At 40.8% G+C, this 27,918-nt stretch overlaps 1 long non-coding RNA gene across 3 annotated transcripts in view; it reads right to left on the reverse strand.

Moving 5' to 3' along the window:
• LOC115088796 overlaps positions 1–27,918 on the reverse strand; it is a 73,189-nt gene that overhangs the window by 20,010 nt on the left and 25,261 nt on the right. For 2 of the 3 annotated variants that reach the window (XR_003855889.1, XR_003855888.1), the window contains 2 exons: positions 8,368–8,540; positions 7,891–8,060 (listed from right to left, as the gene is read on the reverse strand). This is a non-coding gene — a long non-coding RNA (uncharacterized LOC115088796). Of the gene's footprint in view, positions 1–7,890; positions 8,061–8,367; positions 8,544–27,918 lie in introns of all 3 variants that reach the window. The other variant, XR_003855887.1, reaches the window with a different exon arrangement.

Genomic DNA, 27,918 nt, shown 5'->3' on the forward strand with positions numbered 1-27,918 from the left:
GGTAAAGAATGTGCAACAGGGGTAGAGATTGCTAAAAAAATACCATCTTAGGAGCACAGTCCAGATGTATTCCATGCATTAAGAAAGGTAGAAGGAAGGGTCAAATGATTGCCATCATGGCTAAAACGTAAGGTGTAAGAGGCTATTTTAGCCAAAAGATCTTCATTCAAAAATTGGAAGAAGAATCCATCAGAAGAAAGTAGGATAAAGCATATGCATTGGCAAGTTAAATGTAAGTCATTGATAAGACAGGCTAAGAGAGAATTTGAAAAGAAATTGGCTGTAGAGGCAAAAACTCATAATAAAAACTTTTTAAAAATATATCTGAAGCAGAAAGCCTGCGAGGGAGTCAGTTGGACTGTTAGATGATCAAGGGGTTAAAGGGGCACTTAGGGAAGATAAGGCCAATGTGGAAAGCCTAAACAAATTCTTTGCTTTGGTGTTTACCGAAGAGGATGTTGGAGAAAAACCCATTCTGCAGATGGTTTTCAAGGGTGATGATTCAGATGAACTGAACCAAATCACGGTGAACCTGGAAGACATAGTAGGCCAGATTGACAAACTGAAGAGGTGCAAATCACTTGGACTGGATCGTATATACCCCAGGGTTCTGAAAGAACTAAAAAATGAAATTTCAGTCCTATTTCAATTAATTTGTAACCTGTCATTAAAATCATTCATTTACCTGAAGATTAGAAGATTGCCAATTTAACCCCGATATTTAGAAAGGGTACCAGGGGTGATCTGGGAAACTTTAGACCGGGGAGCTTGACTTCAGTACCAAGAAAAATCGTGGAAACTGTTATAAAGAATAAAATCACAAAACATTTAGCTAAACATGGTTTAATGTGACAAAGCCAGCATGGATTTACCCAAAGGGAAGCCTTGCTCCAAAACTCTCCTACATTTTTTTGAAGGGATGAATAAACATGTGGTCAAAGGTAAATAATAGATGATGGTGTATTTGGATTTTCAGAAGGCGTTCCAGAAAGTACTGCATGAAAGGCTTCTAAGAAAACTAAAATGTCATGCGATCAGAGGTGATGTCCTTTTGTGGATTGCAAGCTGGTTAAAAGACAGGAAACAGAGAGTAGGATTAAATGGTCTGTTTTCACAGTGGAAAAATGTAAACAGTGGAGTGCCTCAGGGATCTGTACTTGGACCAGTGCTTTTTAATATATTTATAAATGATCTGGAAATGGGTATGATGAGTGAGGTGATCAAATTTGTGGATGACACAAAATTATGCAGCCTAGTTAAATCTCAAGCATATTGTGATAAATTGCAGGAGGAAAAACAACCCTTGCTGTAGTTACACAATGTTAGGTTCTATCTTTGGAGTTACCACCCAGGGAAGAGATCTATGCATCAAAGTGGATAATACACTGAAATTGGCTGCTCAGTGTGCTGTGGTAATCAAAAAAGCAAACAGAATGTTAAGAATTATTAGGAAGAGAATGGCAAATAAAATGGAGGCTATCATAATGCCACTGTATTGCTCCATGGTGAGACCACACCTTGAATAATGTGTACAGTTCTGGTCACTGCATCTTAAAAAGGATATAGCTGCATTGAAGGAAGTGCAGAGAAGGGCGACCAAAATGATAAGGGGCATAGAACGGCTGCCCCATGAGGCAAGGCTAAGGAAGTTAGGGCTGTTCAGTTTGGAGAAGAGACAACTGAGAGGGGATATGATAGAAGTATACAAAATAATGAAAGGCATGAACAAGTTAATATAAATTGTTTATTTACTCTCTCAGATAATAGAAGGACCAGGGGGCACTCCATGAAGTTAGCAAGTAGCTCATTTAAAACTAATTGAAGAAAATTCTTTTTTGCTCAGTGCATAGTTAAGCTGAGGAATTCATTGCCAGAGGATGTGGTTATAGCAATTAGAGTAATTGGGTTTAAAAAAGGTTTGGATAAGTTTCTAGAGGAAAAATCCATAAACTGCTATTACTTTAATTAATAAGCAATAGTAGCTTGTGATTAATCTAATGTTTGAATACTTGCCGGGTACTTGTGACTTGGATTGGCCACTGTTGAAAACAGGATACTGGGCTTGTTGGACCCTTGTTCTCACCCAGTATGGCATATCTTATGTTCTTATGACATTACAGAAAGATTGCTGAAAATCCTCAAGCCTACTGACCACTAACCGATGCTGCTCATTCATGCTGACACAAATGATACTACGAGGTAGTGGTACCACACAGATCATATCAAAAGTGACTTCATGAAAGTTGGCAATAGCATAAAACTCTCACTTCAATTCCATCAAGTGCTGCATGTCACAAGGGAATGCTATGTAGCAATCAATGAGGTCACGTACAGCTGTTATGACCTGGCCCAGACAGCAGGATAAAGAGGTTTGGGATATTCTTCCGATGACCCTGACTATCATGTGGAAGGAGCCAGATGCCTTGAAATGCAGGGTGGACAATAGTTTGGTGAGGCCCGGAATGACATGATGCAGATCCCTTCTGAGTTTTTCATCTAATTCCATGATAGCCTGAGAGCTGAGCCAATACCTGCTAAACACATGTTGCTTTGGCAGCATTCCCAGCAATGTGGTCCGTGGAGGAAAGATGTGCTCCCTGTATCGCTGCCGTGCCCTTTTACATAACAAGCGTTGCTGTGGGCCCCAATGCTATCGATGGGGCCAGTGTCTGTGGATCTAGTGCAGGGATTTTCTTAGGAGAGCGTTGAACTTCTCTTGCCTGTTGTTGTGGTTGTTGTTGTCAGCATCGAGCATCCTAACGTAGCCAGTATCCCACTACAAGTAAACTTCCCCCCAACATTGTAGCTTTAGGAAGACAAGTCAGGTAAAAAAAGGTGTTTTATTGGCACGGGAGGGCTTGGTAGGTGTATCTGATGGAAGGCCTCATTTTTTCATGGGCAATAATAGCCATGGTAATAGGCATGATCTGTGATAGCGGCCACTGTCATGCAATGAAAACGTTTTTACCCCTCTAATACAATAAAAAGATGTTGCTATTTCAGACATTAAATCCAGCATTATTGTGCATTAAATCGCCGCAAAATGCAGTAGGAGACACAAACTTGTTCCATTTGCATACTCATAATATAATTTACATGCTTGCTCACGTCGCAATATTTAGCACACGTGTATCGTATGTTAGATGCCATTTAATGCGTGTTAGGACCTCAACACGATTTGAAAAATGACCCTGTAAGGGAGAAAGGGGAGACCTGATGGGGAGAGGAAGGTGCTTGAAAAAGGCAGATATTATTGGAGAAGAGGGGGAAAACCTTGTGAGAGAGGAACCTTACAGGCCAATTTTATAAAAGCTACGTGCATAAAAAGCAGGGGTTATGCGCATGTCAGGGCCTTGCGCACGCCGTACGCATTTTAGAATGGGCCTGGCCATGTGCATAACCCCCGTTACACGCAGAAGTAAAGGGGTGGGCTGGGGTGTGTGGTCTGCGCAGGGAGGGGCGGGGTGTGGGTCGGCCGGGAGAGCGGCCATTAGGCCTGTCCTGGGGAATCGGCACCAGCCAGCGTGCATAACTTACTTCTGCTCCGAAGGGATTAGATAGGGCCGGGGGGTGGGGGGAGGGCGAAGGAAAGTTCCCTTTGAGGCCGCTCCGAAATCGGAGCGGCCTCGGAGGGAACAGGCAGGCCGCGCTGGGCTCGGCGCGCGCAGGTTGCACAAATGTGCACCCCCTTGCGCGCGCCGACCCCGGATTTTATAAGATATGCGCGGCTACGCGCGTATCTTATAAAATCCAGCGTACTTTTGTTTGCGCCTGCTGCACGAACAAAAGTACGCGATCGCGCAAATTTAGAAAATCTACCCCACATTGATGCCTGCTTGGGAACAGGCCTCCCATGTGTAGGTATCCATTTAGGCTGCTGTTTTTAAAAAATGAAAGGTATGCACATAAATGATTTCCCAGCTGCAGCTCCACCTCTCCAGGAATGCCCCATTTAAGTATCCAGAAAAGCATAGGGTAATTTTAAAGAAGCCCATTTAGGCGCATTTCTACAAGTAAATGTTTTAAAAAATTACACCTTGAGCAGCACACTCGGGCTGAAGTCTGCTTTGAAAATTTGCGGGTGTGCACAGAGCTCTGCACAACGTGTGCGTGCAAAGCAACCCCCTGTTCAAGAGCGGGAGTAACGCTGTGCTCATGGATTTACATGAATGCTTCAGAAAAGCAAAACCATGAGTGCAAATCCTGATCTCACCCCCGGGGCATCTTTTTAGCATTAGTGTGAAAGAAGGCATGACATTGTGTTATATATGTACTTTTATCTGCATAAAAGCCAGGGCTGTGTTCAAACAGGTAACAAACCTGGTTTTATGCATGTAATTGCCTTTGAAAATTACCTCTTACATATGTTTTAAAAGGTGACAATTAATAAATTTGAATACATTAATTAACTTATGAAAAGGTCATGAAGTTTATATACATTCCTGATTAGAAAACCAAACTGCTCTGCATTCTGTTGAGTTCTAGTATATATGTTCTATGTCAGCATATTGTTAATTATTTTTTTTAAATGTTAAATTGGGGATATTACACCAAAAGCATGACATATGCTTTAAGTATTATTTTTGTGTGTGTTGGGTGGGGATTCACTTTTGTTAAAATACTCTTTAAGGAATGAAATAATGATTTTGTGTGATCTCCGTGATTTCTAAAATGATGCCATATATATCTTTGAAATAAGCATGGTGACTTCATGTTGCTTAATTTTGAATCTCTAATTGACTATTGTGTATTGGGGGAAAATGATAATCTTGTTATAGACTCTCCTTACATTAGAATGCATTCTTTGTGGTTCCAGTTACTCCCTGCTTCTATACTAAAATGAGTTTACTGTATACAGTATTGTATTTCTTCTGCTGGCAACATGTTTCAGCTTGTATTTCTGGATAATTTAGTACCTGAAACCAACAGCAAAATACTAGTGATCTGGTAAAAGGAGGAAACACCCTATAATTTGCCACTGTTTCACCAACCCTTGAATTTCAAGCTTTTGTCAAAAAACTGCATTCATTTAAAAAGAGAATCTGTTCTTAAAAAATGTTTAGAGCACATGTAAGTAAACACAGACTAGACAATGCATCTCAGGCAAATGCCTTGTAAAACTTAAGGAAACATTTGAACACCTATTATTTCTTCTGTATATTTTTCTGTAAGAAGCTTGCTTAGTGCTTTAGCACCAATCAGTTTGTTTGGTCATGAGTCTAGACTCATCAGGCAATGAGAAGGGCTCCACAAAGGAGAAGGATTGTGACATAAGACTGATCAAGGGGGAGCTAGTGGATCAGGCACTAGCCTGCAAGGGTGTTTATTTTTTAGTTTCTTAGCTATATTCTGAAAATAGCTGAGTAGGGTTAAATATATCTGGGAACATATACCTGACTAACTTTAGGACTGATTTGAGGCACAACCTGAATTATCTAGATATCGTATTTAATATCAGAATTATCCGGATAACTTTTCCCAACCCCAAAATGTCCCTTGAACTCCCTCAATTTATCTGGCTAAATTTTATCTAGGTAATAACTTACTCTGATAAAGTTTAGCTGGTTAGAGGAGTGGGAAATTTAAACTCTGCTCTTTGTCTGGGTAACTCAGCAGTTACCCGAACAAGTCTATGGACCTCCTAATAACATAGGAAATGACAGCAGAAGGGAGCCCATCTAGGCCATTCATTCTGCTGAATTATCCTGTTGTGGGTAAATGGGGGAACTGATGTGGGTCCTCATAGGCCTTTAGCTCAGTGAGACACTTTTTGACCTGTCACACAAGAAGTCATTATTCCTGTTTCCCTAAGTTTTTGATTTTTCAAACGCAGCCTTTATAATTGCTAACAAGTTTAACATTATACATGACATTTGTGCTACAACCTTGTACTTGTTTACCTAGACAGACAGGCATTATAAGCTAACTAAAGATGCTTAGCCTCAAGTTTATAGAACATTTTGAATAGATATGACGTTAGTTGTCATTCCATCTAAAAACAGACATGAGGCCAGTTTACTTTCTATCTAAAATTATAGAAATATATCTAGAGCTAGAACAAGTATGAGGTCAATTAACATTCCATCTAAGATTATAGAAAATATTCTTAGAACAAATACAAGGCTGCTAATGCTGGAAAATTCAAGAAAACATTTACATGCAAAACAAGAATTTAATTACCATATGGCTATTCAGATTATTTGTTTATAATAGAAAGCCAATCGCAGAAATTTTTACAATTATGTAAGCCAGTTTAGGGATTGGAAATATACAACTGAAATTCTATATAATTCTTTGTTATCAGTAAAATCATTTGAGAGGGAGTTTATGCTAGTGCCTTGCATGGCACTCTGCCTCTCCATAAGGCCTTATTATTTTTTATTATTTTATAGCCTTTAAATAAAAAGGCTTCCTTCTACAACTAGTGGCTTTAAGCATTCTTATTTTCAGAGAACCACAACAGTCCTGGTAAGGATGCAGCCCAGTTGCCAGCCACAGAATGTGATCATCTGCAAGATTTATCTTTATCTAGTTTTGTCTTCCTTTTTTGTACTCTGCCATCTGGATTAGAAGAACATAAAAGATCCTTACTTAGTTCCCTCCAGCATCTACCTTTCCAGTGCCTAACCACAAGATTCTGTAGTAATCTAGATGATATTACTAGTGCGACTATTGCCTAAATGTCTGGCCTTCTAGATTCTCTATGAAGCCTGTCAGACAAACCAGGCTGCATGAGCGCCTGTGTTTTTGCCAGGAATTCTAGTTAATTACAAAACTTGAAATTTGTCAGACAGACACAGCACCTAGTTTGATTCTATAAATACAGTACGATCTAAATAACTACCATTCCTATTGAAACTTCCAGGACCGACCCTCTAGTCTGTGTTTCCACTAGGACTTCTAGCTATTATAAAACATATATCTTGTCAGAAAGAGCCATCTGCTAGTCAAGCTTATCATTACAGCTTGTCATACAACCTAGCCACATGGATGCCTGTATTACATCAAGGACTTCTAACATTTCATATTCATCCCTTGTGCTCCTGTGTTTCCTTACATTTACATCGTTAATTTTATTCATGTGCTTTTGTGTTGCTTCATATATATCCTTTACTATGTCAATGTTCTATTGTTTCCTGGAGAGAGATGAGGTTTGTTTGGGTGAGAAAGTGAAGGCTGCCTTCAGTTTTATGATTCCTACAGAAAGCAATGGTTAGTAAGTCCATCCCTGCATGGGAACATTTACATTAATATATTATGAAATGTTTGCATTGTACAGGGAAATTTGATTTTGCTTTAAAGTATAATTCTTTTCTAAGGGAACTCAGAATGGTTCTGGTGGGTCCATTGAATGACCTACTCTTTGAAACAGGAGTGATGCCACAGGATTAGAGAAGAATAACTTTGCTCCCTCTTTACAAAAATGGTAACAGGGAGGAGGTTGGTAGCAACGAGCCGGTTAGCCTTATTTCTGCGGTGAGAAAATTAATGGAGTCTCTGCTGAAGGAAAGGATAATGAACTATCTACAGTTTCATTGTTAGGACGGTGGACCCCTGAGCCAAAACAAGGGTGATGCTACATATAGGAGAAGCCCCCTGTAGTTCCTCGTCATCGGGAGGTGGCTGCCGGAGGGGAAGAGACCTATAACAGCCCATGTTCCCCCCAGGTTGAGCCCTTGGGTACCGGGGCCAGCAGGACTTAGGCATGGGTCTAGGCGAACACAATCCCTCGAAGGCAGAAGCAGTCAGATATAGCAGAGGTTGGGGCTGGCAGCAGGCAAGGAGAGCCAGAAACAGTCTGGAGGTCAGGGCAGGCAGCTAGCGAGGAGAGTCGGTGAACAGGCAGGAGGCAAGGGCAGGAAGCGGACAAAGCAGAATCCGGAGACATACCAGGTCAAGACCAGACGAGCAATACGAAGGGAGGAGCTGGAGCTGGAACAGAAATGGAACCAGAGCCAGGAACAGGAGTAGGAGCACGGAATCAGGAACTAAAACAGGAACAACTCGCACTCTGGAGCAGAGCAGGACCTGTTGCTGAGGCGAAGGCAGGGTATTTATACCTAAAGATGGCAGGTAAGTGAAAATAATAAACGAAAGTCCAAAATCAAAGCAAACTTTCACAGACAAAATTCCTAAACAAATCTCTTTACAAAATTAAACAGCATAGATTTGAGAACACTTAACTTTGAGGAGGAAAAAGACCTCAGAACCAAATATGCAAAAGTTCTCTATGGAATATCAAATGCATATCATTAGGTAATTCAGTCATAGGTCTTAAAAAACCTCTATAAAGATACAGAGACACAAAAGGAAACATAAAACACAAAGACAAAAAAAGAAAGAAAGACATTAAGAAGGCATACTTACAAGTAGCAGTGTCTCATATAATAGCAGGAACTCTAAAAAAGAAAAGAATACACAAATAATCAAAATTCCTTATATATATAGATAAGGTAATTTATAGTAACAGTAGGAAAGACTGAAGTAAGAAATATATGATACTTATCTGATATAGTTTAGTAGAAGAAACAATAGAACTTCTTCTAGAACAAAAGGAAAGAACAAAGTAAGAAATGTGTATTAAGTTCTTGTTATCATAGAAATACATGCTATATTTTTGCTGCTGGTGATTTAATAGCTCGAAAAATAAATAAATAAAAGATACAGTACAATTGTTTTGTCATCTATTTATCTTTCCCTGCTCTCCCTCCCTACCTCTGGGACATTAGATTGGGTAGGTTTTTGACTCCCATTACACTGTACCCAATAGGAGAAAGGGGTTTTGGGGGGTGACCCTGGGAGAATACCATGAGCTTCTATTTACATTCATGCCTTTCCACCAGTCACAATCATCTCTAGCAGATTGGCTCTACTCACAGGAGTTTACATATCATGTTCAGGCTGAAGAACCAAGAAGATCTCAATGACCAGAAGGACTGGGCAAACTGCTGAACTAATTGGTAAAACTGGTAATTTCACTTAATCATATATGTTAGAAAATGCATGGACTTACACATGTACAAAGTGATTTATCTGGAAAAAGTGTTACTTAAATCTTTCGTGTAAAATCTCCATGTGGATATTTTTTTAAATATAAAGTTAAAAACGATTGTTCAGTAGTTCAACATTACTTAGCCACATAAATTCTGACTCAGCCTAATAAGTCTTAAAAAGCACTGGTTCATCCTGCTAAGTAAGATAGTCACATAGGTCTTAAAAAATGCTACTTATCTAAGGGCCTCATTTACTAAGCATTTTTCCCTTAGATACAGAATGGGAGGAAAAGCCTTAGTAACTTAGATCCTTAGAAAGATAGCCAGATAGGTCTTAAAAAATGTTTATCCAACTAAGGGGGTCAAGTTTCAAATCACGTTAGGACTTTATCACAGGCATTAGGGCCCTAACGCCAACAATAATGCCATAATGCAAATGATAAATAACGCATCATGAGATGCCTATGCAAATTTTAAAACGTTTGTCAAGTGGGAGGAGTTTATAAAAATAATGCTTGCTTAACGTTGTGTGCAATAGAGTAACACATGATATCGTGGGATTTAATGCTGGAAATAACTACATCTTTAAGTCGAGTGTACAATGCACAAATCTCATCATTGTGTACCTTTCATCACTCCAGATCACATAAAATCTTCACTGATGTCTACTGTGCTGTTTATACCTCTGTGCATGTAAAACTGCCCCCCAAAACCTAACCCACCACCAAAACCTCACCCCGAGTTATTAGTTGCCCCTCTTACAGTGATTTTAATAGTTTATTTATATGAGAGCTTTATAAAGAGTCTCTCTCTCTCTCTCACTCTCACTCACCCAAAATGCTATAAATTTATTTCACTAATCTTGGGCACAATTTTATAGCAAAATGATAAGTCTAAGGATAAGTGAGATAGCCGGATAAGTCTTAAAAAGTACTATCTTGCTTAGCTGAATAAATTGTACTGTTTAGACCCATATGTAGCTAACTTGAATATCTATTCATGCATATTTTTTAAATATAATGTGAATGTCGCAACTTTATATTTTTCATGGCATATGTGGATGACCTTCAGATGGTGTTCCAGATTAAGGGGGATGTAAGCTAGGTTTGTTCCCAAATACATATTGTACTAAAAAAAAGTGAAAGTTTGGATGCACCAGAACTGTTTAATGTTGAATATCTCCAAAACTGAGGTCCTCCACCCCCCCCACCCACCCCCACCCATGTAGTTTTAGAGGATCAGGGCCTTCCCATTAAACTGGAGTAAAGAATTTGGGAGTATTAGTACATAATGACTTGAGTTCTCCTTTCGAGAACAGCTGCAGGTAGTTGTGCATGCTGGTTTTTGTAAACTTCAGAAATTGTGTCAGTTAAAGAATGTTTTAGATAAGAATGATTTTAGGGGGGTGATAGAAGCATTTGTTTTTTTGACTTTGGATTACTGCAATGCCCTTTATGTGGGTTTGGACCCAGGAAACAGTGAGGAAGGCGATCTATAAAAGCCTTGAGGATTAAACAAAATGAAATAGATGCCAGATGTCCTTAGCAATGCTCAAATTACATGATACATTGAGTGGAGACTTGTCACCCAGCTACGATTGTGGATGATGCAATCAATCGTATTTTTCCTCTGTTATTTGAGTGAATACTTGTGATTCAGTATTGTGTCAAAGGTTTCTTTAATAAGTACGACTGCAATTTGATACCTCAATTTTTAATGTATACAGCCCCTGAGGCAGCCACTCATAAGGTGGCGAAATTCGGCCAGAGTCGGGCAATTTTAATACGTCTCCATTAAAATAAAGCATTGCTAAGAACATCTGGCATCTAATTTCTTTATGTGGGTTTACCATATTGTCATCTTAGGTGTTGTATTAGTATTAAATACTGCCTACAACTGCTGACAGGGGTCCTCTTAAAGAGCCACATCTCCCCACTGCTGAAATCCTTTTGCACTGGCTTCCAATTAATCAGAGAATGAAATTTAAAATTTTATCATTGACTTTTAGGGCTATGCAGGGGTGCAAGTCCAGGATTATCTAAAGGTGGTACGTGTCAAGTGATATATGGGAAGCCTAACATGGACTTTGGCTCAGACTTTGGTTCCCTCAGCTTACCCAGAATCCTTTGTTTTCTTGGCTTTAGCTGAAACCTTCTGGCATACAAGGAACTCAGACTGACCTGAGCTTGAATGGCTTCTGGGGAGACATCCAGAATGAATTCAGACCTATTCAGATATGATGGAGGGTCATCAGGTCACAACAAACACATGGACCAGGCCATGTTCTCACAGACTACTGTCTCGATTTGAGGGGCCCAGTGTAACTGGAGATTCCCATGAGATTAGGAGTCTGATCAAAGGACTGGAAAGACTGACAGAACAAGAACGGAAAGTAATCATCAGACACATGGTATCTGCTAGGCCTAATGGATCTCAATATGGGAGGAGGGACCAGGGAATCTTAGACATAGGTTGTCTGATTTGGACACAGGACACATGGTACCTGATACTCTATGAAGTCCTATTAGGGATCATTGTATGTTTTACCTATAAAAAGACAGCACTCACTGACAAACGCTAAGACATGCAGGGAGAGCCTTAAAAAAAAAACATGAGGCTCCCACTCTGTGTCTTCCAGAGGTCTTATATGATCGGCTTTCAATATTAAATAATAAACTTAACTCTGTCTGTACTAGTGGACCTCTGTGTGTGTTCTTGGGGCAGCACCTTGAAGCTGATTTTTAAAGTTTAAACACTAGGTATATGCCAAATAGGCCCTTACATTCACAGAAATCCTTTTTGTTATCAGCTTCAGGTATGGCAATCATGAAACTGTTTGTTTATTTATTTATTTATTTATATTTATATTCCACTTTTCACAGCGCTTCAAAGTGGATTACATTCAGGTACTGTAGGTATTTCCCTATCCTCAGAGGGCTTACAATCTAAGGGGGTCATTTTCAAAAGTGATTGCACACAAAAAGTCCCCTTTTCGTGTGCAATCACGAAATGGGGGCGGAGTTGACTCTGGAAGAGGAGAAGTCGGGGTGGCACTGGGGCCAATGCTGTGCAGACATCGCTGTCAGCAAAAGGTAAGGACCCTTGTCGCCACCAGTTTCATGCCAAATAACTACACCTTTTGTGGTGTACTTATTCTGTGTGAAAGCCAGTAGCCAGCATGCCACAGTGGTGCGATAGCTGCCGGCTTTCGCAGGTCTGCCCCCCACTTCACCCCCCATTACCGCCAGCTCTATGTTTGTATCTGAGGCAATGGAGGGTAAAGTGACTTGCCCAAGGTCACAAGGAGCAACAGCAGGACTCAAATGCTGGTCTCCTGGTTCATAGCCCACAGTTGTAACCACTAGGTTACTCCTCCACTCCGCCCATGAGACTGCAAGATACGAGGAACAGGGCTTTTTTTTTTTTGCATACCACTAAATTTGTGGAATGCTCTTCTGGAGAAAATCAGGTAGTTACAGGATTATAGCATTTTCATAAGCAGGTAAAGGCTCATCTGTTTTACAAGGCTTTTGGATAAGTTTTCATATAGTTGTGTTTGTTTTTATGATGTGTTATGATGCTTTTTATTTGTTTTATTGTGTATGTGACAACGTAAACCACCTAGAACAGAGGTCTGGAAATTAGGCAGGTTATAAATAAGCAAAAACATAAGTAAATAAATAATAAAACAAAATATTAATTAAAACTGCAAATACTAATGAACAGAAGAAAAATAAACTCATAAAAACCAACTAAAACTAATCTAGGAAGGCAGTTAAAAACCTGTTGAAAATCTCCACTGCAAGGCATTTAATCATAACTTAAAGGCTTATTGGAATAAAATGTCTTTAACATCATCTGGCTACTAACCTTCACCACAGCACATAAATCCTAAACTGAAGTTTTGTTGAAATAAAAAAGCCTTTAATAGCTTCCTGATTCTTAACAAAATGTTTTCTCCTTTAATGCATTGGGGTAGTGTGTTCTATAATGTTGGACCTGGACATAGAATAAACATTCTCTTGACATGTCATTCTCCGTTTTATTCACCATTCCCTTCCTAATAATTCCTAAAATTATTTTTTATTTTTTGACAGCTGCAGAACACTGAGCCAATAATTTCAATTTATTATCCACTATGACACCTAGATCTTTTTCCTGGGTGCTAGCTTCAAATCTGGAACCTAACATTGTGTAACTAGTACAGCATGGGTTATTTTACAGTATATGCATCACTTTTCACTTGTCCACATTAAACTTTATTTACCATTTGGGTGCCCACTCTTGCAGTCTTACAAGGTTCTCTTCAACTTTATAACAATCCGCTTATGATTTAACTACCCTAAATAATTTTGTGTCATCTGCAAATTTAATCACCTCACTTGTCATACTCATTTCCAGATCATTTATAAATATATGAAAAAGCACTGATCCAAGTACAGATCACTGAGACACTCCACTGTTTATCTTTTTCCATTGAAAAAAATGACCATTTAATCCTACTCTCTGCTTCCTGTCTTTTAACCAGTTTTCAATCCACAAAAAGACATTCCTCCTATCCCATGACTTTTTATTTTTCTTAGAAGCCTCTCATAAGGGACTTTATCAAACACCGTCTAAAGATACAAATAAACTACATCTATTGGTTCACCTTTATCCACATGTTTATTAACCCCTTCAAAAAATGTAGCAGATTTGTGTGGCAAGATTTCCCTTGGGTAAATCCATGCTGGCTGTGTTCCATTAAACCATGTCTTTCTTTATTTTCTGTGATTTTATTCTTAAGAATAGCTTCCACTATTTTCCTGGCACTGTTTCCCAACTCACCCCTGGAGCTCTTTTTAAGTATAGGGGTTACAGTGGCCACCCTCCAGGTCTGAGATACAATGGATGATTTTAATTACTAGTAATATATCTGAAATTTCATTTTTAGTTCTTTCAGAACCCTGGAGTGTATACCATCTAGTCCAGGTGATTTGCTGCTCTACATTTTGTCAATCTGGACTACTACATCTTCCAGGTTCACCATGATTTGGTTCAGTTCATCAAAATTATCACCCTTAAAAACCATCTCTGGAATGGATAACTCACCAACAACTTCATTAGTAAACACCAAAGCAAAGAATTAATTTAATCTTTCCACAATAGTTTTATCTTCGCTAACTGCTCCTTTACCCCCTCGATCACTAACAGTCCCAATGACTCCCTTACAGGCTTCCTGTTTTGCATATATTTAAAATGTTTTTATTATGATTTTTTGCCTCTACAGACTTCTTTTCAAATTCTCTCTTCGCCTGTCTTATCAATGTTTTACATTTAACTTGCCAATGCTAATGCTTTTTCTTATTTTCTTCAGATGGATCCTTCTTCCAATTTTTGAAGGAATTTCTTTTGGCTATAATAGCCTCTTTCACCTCACCTTTTAACCATGCTGGCAATCATTTGGCCTTCCTTTCACCTTTATTAATGCATGGACTGTGCTTCTAAGATGATATTTTTTTTTTTTAACAATCACTTTTAATTAAACACCAACAAGACAAAAACATCTTAGTAGAGTGTTGTAAATTACAAGGACAAAGAACACCATGAAACTTAGCTATATTCAATCTCTACAAATACATTACATAATACAATTCCTACAGAGAAATATAGAGAACATATACCAACTTTCATTTGCAATTTTACCCTTAAACCTACCCCTCAATTACCCATATGGTATTTTTAAACAATGTTCACACCAATTGTATACTCTTAACCTTTGTAGCTGCACCTTTCAAGTTTTTTCTATTTTCCTCATTTTATCAAAGTTTACATTTTGAAAGTTTAGTGCTGGAGCTGTAGATTTACTTATTGTCCCCCTTCCAGTCATTAATTCAAATTTGATCATATTAAGATCACTATTGCCAAGTGGCCCCTTTCATCAAATCCCGTGTTCCACTAAGAATTAGATCTATAATAGCCTCCTCTCTCATCATTTCCTGAAAAAATTAATCCATGAAGCAATAATTTATTCCATCTAAGAGCTTTATCTCTCTATCATTTCCTGATGTCACATTTACCCAAACAATATTGGGGTAATTGAAATCTCTCATAATTACTGCACTGCCAAATTGGTTATCTTCCCTAATTTCTCTTAGCATTTCTTCATCCATCTTATTTTATCCAGGTGGACACTAGTATACTCCTAGGGGCTGATTTTCAAAGCCCTACATGCGTAAATCTAGAGGATTTACGTTCGTAAGGGGGGTTACGAGCACCGGGCCTATTTTATAAAGGCCCAGCGATGCGTGTAAAGCCCCGGGACGTGTCTAAGTCCCGGGGCTTTACAAAAAGGGCAGTCTGGGGGTGGGGCGGTCAAGGGCGGGGCGGGGGTGGGGCCAGAGGCCTTTGGCACAGTGGCCATTTGCTGCTGTGCTGGAGGATCGTGTGCTGGCAGGCTGCCGGCGTGCACAACCTGTGCCTGCGCGCAAAAGTTAAAACAACAATTTGGGGGAGGGGGGTTAGGCTAGGGTTAGGGGGTTGAAAGGCTAGGAGAAGGGGTGGGAAGGTCAGGCTAGGGGGAAGGGAAGTTTCCTAGTAGGCCACTCTGATTTATATTTTATATATTTAGCTCATACCTGTTCATTGCTAAAAGTGAATTACATTTCAGGTGCAATAAGGTATTTCCCTGTTCCCAGATGGCTTACAATCTAAGAGTCGATTTCGGAGCGGCCTGAGAGGGAATGGGGGCGTTGGCGTGCATAAGGTGCATTAGTGTGCACCCCCTTGTGCGCGCCGACCCCCGATTTTATAACATGCGCACGCCTGCTATAAAATCGGGCATACATATGCGCACACTGGGTAGCGCGTTCACATGTACGCCCACACATATTTTTGAAAATCTACCCCCTATAGTTATACTCTTCCCCAACATACATGGGATTTCTACGCATAAAGGCTGTAGGATCTCTTGTAGGATCCTTATCCTATTGGACTCTATGCCATCCTTGACATAAAGCACTACATCCCACCAAGCTGATCCTCCTTATTATTGCAATATAATTTGATTATCCTCCTTCCACCATGTCTCTGAGATGCCAATTATGTCTTATCATTCATTGCTATACACTCTAACTCTCCCGTCTTATTCCTTAGACTTCTGGCATTGGCATACAGACACAAAGTGTGTTTTTTGTTTGTATTAACAACCTACTTTTCAGTTGACAGGGATAATTTGGAATCTTTTAGCTCAGGTGGTTCTTTACTTTTAGGCACATAGGCTACTTTTGTTTTTATTGGAACCTCTCTGCTGGGATGCCCTAACTCTCCTGCTTCATTAGTATCCTTCAAAGATTAGCTCATTACAACATGTATGGTGCCAGCAGCAGAATAACATGACATATTTCAAATACCTTGCATTATCCCTACATTAGGCCATTTAGCGAGGGGTAAAAAGCATTTACCATAAGATAAACATTCTAAAAGGCCTTAATACATGAGGCTCTTAGATTGTAAGCCATCTGGGAACAGGGAAATACCTACTGCACGTTTAGCAATGAACAGGTGTGAGCTAAATATAAAATATACATACAATGACATGACATGACAATAAAATAATGTTTCTGGTGTGACTATCTCCCCAATGCCCTCTTCAGTAAAGAGTAAAGCAAAGAATTCATTTAGCTTTCTTTTATAGACTTGTCTTCCCTGACAGCCTCTTATACTTCTCAATCATCTATTAGTTCAATTGACTCCCTTATTATTTTCATGCCTTGAATGCACTTGAAAAAAATTATTCATTTTCACCCTTATGGCAAGCTTCCTTTCAAATATTTTTTCGGCCTGCCTTATTAAAATGCATCTTTATTATTCATTCCTGTGATGCAGCTCTAGTAGGTGTATTGGTCCTATAGAAAACTGCAGTCTTAATAGATTGTTATATTTTTTAAAACCACCAACAAGAAAAATGGTGTGGTACATGAGCTTGGAGACCAGAGGTCTCTTATAACATGTGAAGGATTTGTGTGATCTCCAAAGCTCTCGTCCCGCCATCATCTGTTTTGCTGACCCTTTAGAAATATATCAATCTATTAAGACTCTTGCTACTCTAGGATCCTCACAGCTAGTAGAAGTGCACTTCAGGGATGAATAATGTAGATGCATGTATCATAACCTACAAATGACTTTATTCAAATAAGACTTTTCCCCAGTCTGTGCTTATGGAAAAAATCTTTATTGCTTAAGAAGATCCTGAGACTCCTATTATTCATTTGTGTAAGCATTTCAAAATGTAAAACTTGAGTATCTATGACAGAAATATCTGATACTCACAGGCGACATCTATACAGGATTTATTGAATCTCATAGCAAACATATAATTCAAGAATAAACTGACCCATTTCTAAAATCTACTTTCTTCAAAATTCAGTGGGTGAATCTTATGAGGTGCCAACACTTATGTAATTTGATAGCATGTCACAAACAGCAAGAAATACTTAGTAAAAATGATTATGTTGTGTTGTAAATGTAAAGCAGGGTAATGCAATTTAGAGAACACTGTCTAGTCATTGAAATGAAGGTCTCTGGCCAAAGTAGAGTAATTCAGCCTCAGTTAATATTTTTTATTTTTTGCAGTCTTATTGTGAAAGATCACAATGTTTTACTGATTAGAGGAAAATTAAACTAGAGTGATGTAGTAGGGGAAAGAATTATTGCATCAGGTAAATTAACTACTAGGGAAAAAATGTGCAAATGTTTAATTCAAACAAGAAACAGAGAAAATTACAGCTGCATAGAATGTCATTAACATGACATGTATCTGACCCTAATGGAACATTTAGAAAGGAGTAAATCAGCAATGTTAGGCTAGGTAATGGCAAATACTTAGTTTAATCCTTTAACTTGGTGGTTTCCTTTTCTTGATAGCTACTAACTTCTCTACAGAAAATTTCTCATTGTAAAACCAGGCACTTTAGGGAAGTTTGGTAATAAAATAGCCATATTTACTGTACAAACTCAACCTTATTTTACTTGTAGTCAGATCCGCTTAATATGTATTGATGCATTGAATGCAAGATTAAACATACTGAGGTAAACAAATACATGCTAGCAGATTAGTTATTCGAAAGGCATTGCATATGATAACATCATAAAGGGACTGATATAGTAAATTGCATTACATTCAGAAGGTTTAGCGTGGGTAACCTTCCAAAATTAATGCATATACTTAGGGACCCATTCATTAAAATTTGAGGTAACTTATGTTGATGTAAACAGTTTAAACAAGTTCACAACATTGTAGTAATTGACTTTTGACTTCATAAGGCCCTTTTGCAAGGTACATGTGGGTTGATGAATCAACATAAAAAACGTTCTGCACCCGTGTATGTTAATTCAACACTGCTGCCTCAGGGCAACAAAGGAGCTCCCCCGCCTGTCATGGTGCCAAAGAGTAAGATGTTTATAGTGATGTAGCTGTTCTGTTGGGAAACTGGGATATCCTGCACAGCCCTAGATTTGTCAATAGGGACATATTACGCTTGTGCCTAGGGTGGCAAACATTTAGGGGCAGCAGGCTGGCTAAGATTTGCTGCCTTCCAGCTCTGCTGATTCTCATTCAGCAGAGAAGCAGAGAACAGCCCTGGGTGGGGCGGGGGAGGATGTGAAAGCACTAAAAGTGCCTATGGGGGCAAAATCCTAAATCTGCCCCTCATCCTGGACAAAATAGGGATGTGTATTTGTTTAAAAAGAATGGCACATCTAAAACAAAATGTAATTCATGGGGTCTATGAAACAAATGGGGTACTTCCCAAAAATGACATATTTATATTTTTCAATTGTTTAGCCCCCATAGAATTCTACGGCTCATTAAAGTCTATGGCGCCAAAGGTTTCTAAGGGAGGTCATGTGGAAGTCTCCATAGCAACCAGACCTTGTCTGTGTCTCATCTGTGACCGCACAGCCTTGACAGGTTGTGTTGGGAAGGAGACCAGAATGCCAATGTATCAGAGTGAAGCATTTCTCCAATTTAGTTAATTTAGATCCAGTGATACTGATTTTGCGTTCCGAGCATGTTGGAAAAGTGGACCCTTGAGCCGAGACGAGGCTGTTGCTACCTCCAGGGGATGACCCCTGGAGGTCCTTGTTGTTGGTGCAGCGGTTCTGGGAGGGAAGACCCAACAGGAGCTTCACCTATACCAGCCCTCATTCCCCTCAGGCTCAGTCCTTGGGTACCGGGGTCATCAGGACATAGGTGCAGGTCTTCCTAGACTTAGAACCAGCAGGCAGAGCCTGGCCTCCGGCTGGTGCAGGTGAGGGGACCAGCGAGTCCAAGGTTCCTAACAGAGCATATGTGAGATGAGGACTCAGGACACTGCATTTGTTCTTGGACATTGTCTGGGAAAGGCATGCTTCTTGTTGAGCTCTCAGAGTGTGTTCAATTATGCTCTGGTTTTTGTAAAACACTAGAAATATTTAAAATTCTTTTGGCTGGTATTCCTATGCATTGGTTTTGATCTTACTGTCACTCCTACCACTGAGAAAGGAAGGCTTGTGACAAGATGCTTGGCAGTTTAGCACAGATTTTCTTCTCCATTTGAGTAGAGTGTAGGGCAGACAGAGTGGGAGAGATTGGGAACCAGTTGCAGTGGACCAGCTGTACCACAGTGCCAATACAGAGTATTTTTTTCTCTGCCTAGGTCTTAGAATGCAACAAGAAAGCAGGCAGGTGGCCATTTTGTTTGTGTATCCTGTGACTGTCAGTAGTGCACAGAGCAGAGCAGTTTCAGCTGTGCTGTGTGTGTGCAATAATGAAGAGGATGACACTGCATTGTCTCTGTGTCTATAGTTTACACATACATACAGTATAATACAGTCAGTGATGTTGTACACTAACACCACACATAGTCAGTTCCATTCAAATCAACAAAGAATAAAAATTCCCTATCACCCAAATACCCAGTAGGTACTGCAGTGACAAATAAAGTCACCTCATGTCTGGAAAAGGCAGAGGCCAAGGTAAGCACATAGGTGGAAAAGGAGGTCCTAAAAAGGGAGTCCCCCACCTAAAATAAAAAGGGGCTTTTTTTCAAATCAAAAATGGCAGGGGAGGCAGGAAGCTCCATCCAGAAGAAATTGAAATATGCAGGAAGATCCATGATGGCCGAACCTGCTGGATGTGTGTGAGGCTGCTCTATGCGGGTCGCTTTACCTTCTTCCTCCAATTTGCCTCATTCAGTTAGAAAATGGTGGGCTAAAGAGTAAGAAGCCCAGCTCACATCTTCTGACTTTAAAACAGGCCCAATGGTCACCCATGTGCAGTGGAGAACGGGAGAACCAGGAGCAGGCTCGCTGGGAGGTGTTATTTATTTATTATTATTATTTAAAATCTTTTCATTAAGCTAGGTGCTGTCACAAAGGTTCACAAAAGGCACATAAATTAATGTTGCTAAATGTTTTTAAATTATATCAACTTAAACAGGTGTCATCAGGGTACGGTAACATAGTTTCATAATAAATACTAATTGTTGGGTGTGATAAAACATGTCCATTTCTATCTTTATCAGCTATAAACTGAATTAATTGTTAAATCTTATCTTTGGTGTTAAGAAGAGAATCTAAAATAAAATACACACATATTGAGCGAGGTGATGTGTGTGGGTGACCTACTGACCGCATACTCCACTTCCCTGGATTCTACTCTCTATGGTCTTTGTGATATGCTTGCTTAAATAGCCAAGTTTTTAAACTTTTTCTGAAAATTTTGATGTCTCTTTGCAACCTGGTTTCTAACGGCATGGTGTTCCATATTATAGGTCCTGCTAAGGACAGAGCCCTTTCCCTTACCTGCGTTAATCTTGCTGTTTTGATTGAAGGAATAGTTAGCAGTGCTTTGTTTGCTGATCTCAGGTTCCTGTGAGGGACGTGTATGTGAAGGGCTGTGTTCAGCCATTCTGCTTTTTCGTTATGTATTAATTTATGTATGGTACATAGTGTGTTATATTGTATTCTTTGCTCAATGGGTAGCCAGTGTAGCTCAGCTAGGGTTTCGGTGATATGGTCTCTTTTACTTTTACCAGTCAGAATTCTAGCAGCGGTGTTTTGTAATATCTGGAGTGGTCTTATCGTGGTGTAAGGTAAACCCAGCAGGACGGCATTACAGTAGTCAGTGCTTGCAAAAATTAAAGCTTGTAATACTGATCGGAAGTTTGTTGGTGTTAGCAGTGGTTTTAGTCTTCTAAGAGTCATAAGTTTGGCGTATCCTTCCCTTACTTTTAGAGATATGTGCTGTTTCATACTTAATTCCATATCAATTATCACACCAAGGTTTCGTACTTTTTCAGCTAATTCTATTTTTTGGTTATTTTTGAGTGAGATTGGGTTTTGAATGATCTGTATGTTTTTAGGTTCTAAATATAGGAATTCTTTTTTCTCTATATTAATTACTAATTCCATTTGGTTTAGTAGTTGTTTGATGATATCTAGATACATGTTGGCTATGTTTAATGTTTTTTCAATTGTGTCATCGATGGGAAGTATTAATTGAATATTATCAGCATATATGTAATGTGAGATGCCCAGACCAGCTAGTAGGTGACATAATGGCAGCATGTATTTGTTGAATAGTGTGGCAGATAAGGCAGATCCCTGTTGAATGCCTGTTTGAAGGTTTATTTTTTCTGATATTACGTCTTTGATCTGTACTTGGAAGTATCTGTTTGGGAGGAAGTTTTACCCGACACTCCCTTGAGCTACATACTAGAGATATGAATCATTTTTTGATGATTTAAAATATCGTCCGATATATTTTAAATCGTCAAAAATCGTTAGAAGCACGATACAATAGGAATTCCCCCGATTTATCGTCAAAAATCGTAAATCGGGGGAAGGGGGAGGGCGGAAAAACCGGCACAATAAAACAACCCTAAAACCCACCCCGACCCTTTAAAATAAATCCCCCACCCTCCCGAACCCCCCCAAAATGCCTTAAATTACCTGGGGTCCAGAGCGGGGGTCCCGGTGTGATCTTTTACTCTTGGGCCTGCGATGCGTTGTAGAAATGGCGCCGGCGCTACCTTTGCCCTGTCATATGACAGCAGGGCAAAGGTAGCGCCGGCGCCATTTTGTTTTTTTGTCCCCCGACGTCAGGAGCGTAGGAGATCGCTCCCGGACCCCCGCTGGACCCCCAGGGACTTTTGGCCAGCTTGGGGGGGGCCTCCTGACCCCCACAAGACTTGCCAAAAGTCCAGCGGGGGTCCGGGAACGACCTCCTAAACTCAATTGGTTTTGCCGTACGGCAAAATGGCGCCGGCCATACACTGTATGGCCGGCGCCATTTTGTACTTTTGCCCTGTCATATGACAGGGCAAAGGTAGCGCCGGCGCCATTTCTACAACGCAGCAGAGGCCCGAGAGTAAAAGATCACACCGGGACCCTCCCTCTGGACCCCAGGTAATTTAAGGCATTTTGGGGGGGTTCGGGAGGGTGGGGGATTTATTTTAAAGGGTCGGGGTGGGTTTTAGGGATGTTTTAGTGTGCCAGTTTTCCCGCCCTCCCCCGATTTACGATTTAAATGATATTTTAAATAACAAAACCACGACGATAAGATTCCCTCCCCCCCCAGCCGAAATCGATCGTTAAGACGATCGATCACATGATTCACATCTCTACTACATACTACTCTCTCCCCGGAAGAACGGACAGCCCCGGCGAACCCCGTGGAAGGGAGGCCTAATGCCCAGTCCCGTGTGTCAACAGCACTCAGTGTTGGTCAGACCCTGAGCAGGAACCCCTGAACATTCCTTGTTAACATCAGAGACTGGGGAACAGCCCAGAAGCACTGCATCTCAGCCGGCAGCTGGAGAAGTGTTGGTAGTGCCTGAATTCATCTGGTAAGACCAACAGTGATTTCCTTAGACTCAATATGAGAGGCCATTCAGACTCTCAGTTCAAACATCCTTAAACAAATGGCCCCGGTTTATACTTACTTAGGGAATATTGATATCCATGTAAGAAATATGGAAAGAGATATTTTATCCCATAAGAACACCATTGAAGTATTGCAGCAGGATATAAATAATAAATCGCTATTTCAGGCATCGTTGATCAAGGAAAACCAGTTGTCTGCAAGGTTGGAAAACTTGGAAAACTTAATGAAGGGGAAAAATTTATGGTTTATAAATTTTCCTCGTGATCAATTAATCCATGCAAATGTTGAAGAATTATATGCTTGAAATCCTAAAAGTTTCAGAACAGATATTACCTTTAACATCTAGAGTGTACTATATTTGTTATGCTCAGGCTTGTGAACCCTTGGGCCGACGGGAGGATGGAATACCTTAGGAGGAAGATCCGAAGGTTCTCCTGTCGGGTGGTGAGGCAGGAGCAGAAGATGTGACCAGCTGACCCTCGACTCTGAAGACAGAGGCGACTGTGGAGGCAGACAAGGAGTTGAGACGTTTGAAGGGAGGAAGTGTGTCTTCGCCACTGGAAGCCTGTGGTCCCCCCAGGAGGAGCCCGTAGGGACCCGGACCACTGGGATTTAGGTGGACCCTTGAGAGGTCGAGAGTTCGGTGCAAGGGCTGACTGGAGCTTCACCCCTGGAAGCCTGCGGTCCCCCTGGGAGGAGCCCGTAGGGACCCGGGCCGCTGGGACTTAGGCGGGCCCTTGGAGACAACGGTCAAGAAGAGTCTGAGGTCAAGTGCCAGAGACTCGTCGCTCACCAGTCCGAGGTCACACACTGAGGGATCACCACTTGCCAGTCCGAAGTCACACACCAGAGAATCACCGCTTGCCAATCCGAAGTCAATACCAGGAATCACCGCTAGCCGATCTGAAGTCAGGAACCAGGAACACCTGACGAAACAGGAACAAGGATCCAAAGCACAAGAACTCACCGAAGCAAGCAGACCTGACTAACCAAGGAAGTTGCCAAGTCGAGGAATGAGCAGAGGAAGCTGCCCTTTATACTTCCCCTGCTCTGGCTGATAGAGAACAGCTGAAGCTAGTTAAAGGGATCAGGTCCCTTTAAATCTGTCAAGGAGGCGCGGCCTCGTGCCTAAAGATGGCGGTGGCCATCTTGGATTTCCTCCGCAGAGGAAATCGCTGCTGGACGTCGCGAGGGGGGAGCAGAGACAGCTTCCTCTGCGGCGAGCAGCAAAGGGACCCATGCCGGAGCGACATGCCTCGAGTCAGGGCCTTCCCCCGGGACTCCCGCAGCGGTTCGCCATCACAGGCAAGGTAGGGGACTGCGGTCGTGGCCTACCACGGCCGTAGAACACAACAATATTCCTCCGTTTAAGAGAGAGGAATCCAAAGATCAGAAAGGAATGCAAGATCTTACACCAACTGTGACACCATGATTAAACCTCACAGAAATACTTGAAACTACCCAAAAGGACTTGATTACTCTAGCAACTCTGGTTGTGTCATTTCTTCTAGAGGCAGATAAGGAATAGACAATAAAGATGCATTTTTGTCATTGTTTCGAAACTTTTATGGACTATAAGATCAGTATTTTCCCAGATTTGTCAAGGATTGCCCAGAAAAGAAGGAAACTGTTTTTATTAATGAGACCTAGGGTTTCTGAGATTGGAGCCCTATTCATATTAAAATTTTCTTGTAAATGTATAGTAAAATACAAAGGTTTTTCCTATATTTTTTTTCAGCCAAACCAGCTTTCTTCTTTTCTGTCAGATAAGATTGTACCAGTAACCAGCTCTTCTCCAATTGTAATTGAGTGAGTGATAATTGGGCACTTAGGTCTGTAATAAACAATGAATAGTTCTTTGCACAACAGATTCCTATTTTTTTTTTAATATACCTGAGGTTGTGGTACTGGATCCTATGTCGAGGACTTTGACTAAGAGAGATGTTTAATCTTTTATATTTTTCCTTTATTGCAGTATATTGCTTGATATTATATATCTCAGATTTCAATCAAGATGTGTATTTCTTGAAAATATTTGTTAAATTTATAAACAATAAATTAAAAAAAAAAAGGAAATTGAAATTTGCAGAGGATGTGCCACCTCCACCTCCACTTTTCCCTCCCTGTTGTTTTGGAGAGAAGGGAAAGTACAGGCAATAGCCGCATGGCAATAGAAGTAGAAGTTCAAAACCACCAGTAGCACAATCTTTTTTAGTTACTGATTCATTTTAAAAGGAATGCGAGTGCACCCATAAATGCACAAAGCGGCGCACAAGCGGAGATATCCTGCAATTTTATATTGTTCGTGCAAGTACATACATATCATTTAAAATCCCCTTGCCACACATATGTGTGTGGGTAATCTTAGGAAGCAGCTCACGTAAATGTCCCGCATGTATTTCCGCTAGGGCCTTAGTGGCTTTTACGCACGTATGCAGGTGGATTTTAAAATATGCTCACGTGAGGAAAAAAACAGTTTTTCCATTTAGTCCACTAGTTTGTCCAGTTGATATAGAAGTCTTCAAGACCCCTCTGGTTTTCCATCCTGTAAGCCCCCCACTTGACCCTGAACCTTCACGCTGTGCTGAAGACCCTAAAATTTGAGATCTCTAGACTTATTCCTCATCAGAGCCTGCAGCAAAGTTACACGGATAACACACAGAAGCGCTTCTTTAAAATTCGGAGTTATGTGTGTAAGTCTTAGCCCCACCCCTGAACACCAATGACCCGCCGCTTTTCCACCCCATTATTCTTGATGCACGTATGGGTATGTATGCGTGTACTTTGCAGATTCTTAAAATTCGCACTGCTCACGCATGGCCTACATATGCGCATATGTGGTCATTTTTGCACGAGCAACACTTGTAAAATCTACCTCTTAGTGCTGTTTGAAAAAGGGAAGAGTGTTCTCGAAGCTGCTAGTATAAACTCAGCTTTTTCCGCTAGTCAGGTGGCAGACCAGCAGCCCCTTGCCATACTTCAGAAATGACAGCTCACAATGGAGGAAATAGGGTGGTGTTCAGTAGCACTATCCCTGGAAAAGAGGAAGGCAGCATCAAAAGTCATAACCAGGAGCATCAGGGAAATGATTACTCTTGATGACCAGCCCCTGCAGGTAGTAGAGAATGTGGGTTTCAAGCGTTTGCTGCAGGTGTTATTCGCAAATTACAAAGTCCTCTGCAGTAACATGTGTAGTAGAAAGGTCATCACTACACTCTCCACAGAGGTATACAGAATTATAACTTGATACAAAATAGTTTCAGCTTACATACAATGTGCTTTTATTTTCATATCAAAAATGATTTTTACTTTAGAATTTTACATTTTACATTGTTTTTCATAAATATGTGTTGTGAGTGCGGGAGAGCGATCATTTGTTCGAGAGGGAGTATGCCCTTGGACAGAAATATCCGAAGGCAGGAACATCTGACATCAGGAACCGAAGACATTGGAACATTTAAAGACAGGAACCAGAGAAGACTGGAACATCCAAAGAAAGGAACCGAAGAACATCAGGACATGAGACAAACGGGGACACAGGATCCTTTGAGAGACCAGGAACACAGGATGAAGACAAGGGATCTCCCACGAAGAATAAAGTACCTTGAAGCAACAATGAACCTCAGAAGCCTCCTGGAAAGAAGAGCTGGAAACCAGGAATCCAGGAGCAAACAGGCTCCTTGCAAAGGCAACGAGGATCTGTTGAAGAGCCCTTTTATAGAGCTGAAAAAACAACGAGGGACTGATGTCATCCAGCAGGGCCTGGGGCTTTTCCCACCACGGGCCTTTTAAATACAAGGGAGAGGCACAGTCACACGCTGATGGAGCGGCCCGATGCAGGAGGAACAGCGGCAGCCACCTGCCATGAAGAGGTAGCCAGTGGTGGCGCTCCTGTCACAACAGAAGGACGGTCAGCGGCGGTATGTGGGCCGCAAGAGAAGGCCGGGATGTTGGCGGTTCCACACCATGGAAGAAGGCAACATCGGCAGTGGCTGTGGAGAGAAGAGAGTGGCGGTGCTTCACCGCACTAAGGACGGCAGTGGCAGCGGCCTCCGAGCCACACAGCTCCTGCCATGGGAGGACTCGGAAGGCCTCAGCGTCGGACTGTAGGAAGGTGAGAGGCTGTTCGTGGCTGGGGCCAGCAAGCAGCATCGTAACAATTTGTATCCTTAATATTAAATATGCAATGCAGCATCACAGTCCATCTCAACAAATCCCCACATCAAAGACCCTTAAAAACACGCATACAGACCAATACACATTCCTCATTCACACATTAAAATATACACCTCTCTTAAAACCCACCCACAAAACAAATATTTCATATCTACTCCACTGTGAATGACATCAAAAGTGTCTGAGTTCGCAAAGTCTTCAATTAACCCCAATCTTGGCTCAATCCCGATCTTGGCTCAATTTTTTAATGTGTGAATGAGGTATGTGTGTTGGTCTGTATGCGTGTTTTTAAGGGTCTTTGATGTGGGGATTTGTTGAGATGGGGTGTGATACCACATTGTATATTTAATATTAAGGATACATGTTTATGGAGAACAATGTAAAATGTAAAAATTATTAAGTAGAAATCATTTTTGATATGAAAATAAAAGCACATTGTATGTAAGTTGAAACTATTTTGTATCAAGTTATAATTCTGTATACCTCTGTGGGGAGGGTAGTGGTTATTGTTATACAGAGGGGATTATTTACTCCTGATTGTTGTAGAAAGGTCATCCCCAGGCCACACAATCTGTCTGTAGTCACATCCAGGCACTGTTGGCCAAGGTAGAGGGGAACAGCAACATCTGGACCACTAAGAACACTTCATATTCTTTGTTCTCTCTGATAGCACACTGGTAACACCTGGCAGAGGCAGCGGCAAGCAGAAGCTCTTGAGGGATCGAGTATCAGGGTGCAAGTTGGCTTTACTGCCCATCTACTTGACAGATGAGGCCCATACGTCTGCCAATATTTTAGCAGCCATTAGAGAAATGCTGGAAGGCTGTCAGTTAGATTAGAGAG

The sequence above is a fragment of the Rhinatrema bivittatum genome, chromosome 3, assembly GCF_901001135.1.
Source record: "Rhinatrema bivittatum chromosome 3, aRhiBiv1.1, whole genome shotgun sequence".
Lineage (NCBI taxonomy): Eukaryota > Metazoa > Chordata > Amphibia > Gymnophiona > Rhinatrematidae > Rhinatrema > Rhinatrema bivittatum.